The following is a 227-nucleotide window of genomic DNA, read 5'->3' as shown; positions in this document are numbered from 1 at the left end:
TAAATAATTTTATAGTTAAAAAAAGCTAATTTAATATAATTACTATTAAAATTTAATTCTTTAATATAATTAAATTTTAATAATTAAATTATAATATTTATTATAATTACTTTAATTAGCCTTTATAAAAGTTTATTTAATTATAGAGATTATATTATAATCCTTTATTAAATAAGGCTTATTAAAGTTAGGCTTTTATAAGCTTTTTTTAATAATAAGTATTATAA

Source organism: Fusarium mangiferae (genome assembly GCF_900044065.1).
Source record: "Fusarium mangiferae strain MRC7560 genome assembly, contig: FMAN_scaffold014, whole genome shotgun sequence".
Lineage (NCBI taxonomy): Eukaryota > Fungi > Ascomycota > Sordariomycetes > Hypocreales > Nectriaceae > Fusarium > Fusarium mangiferae.
Note: the sequence above shows the minus strand (reverse complement) of the source record.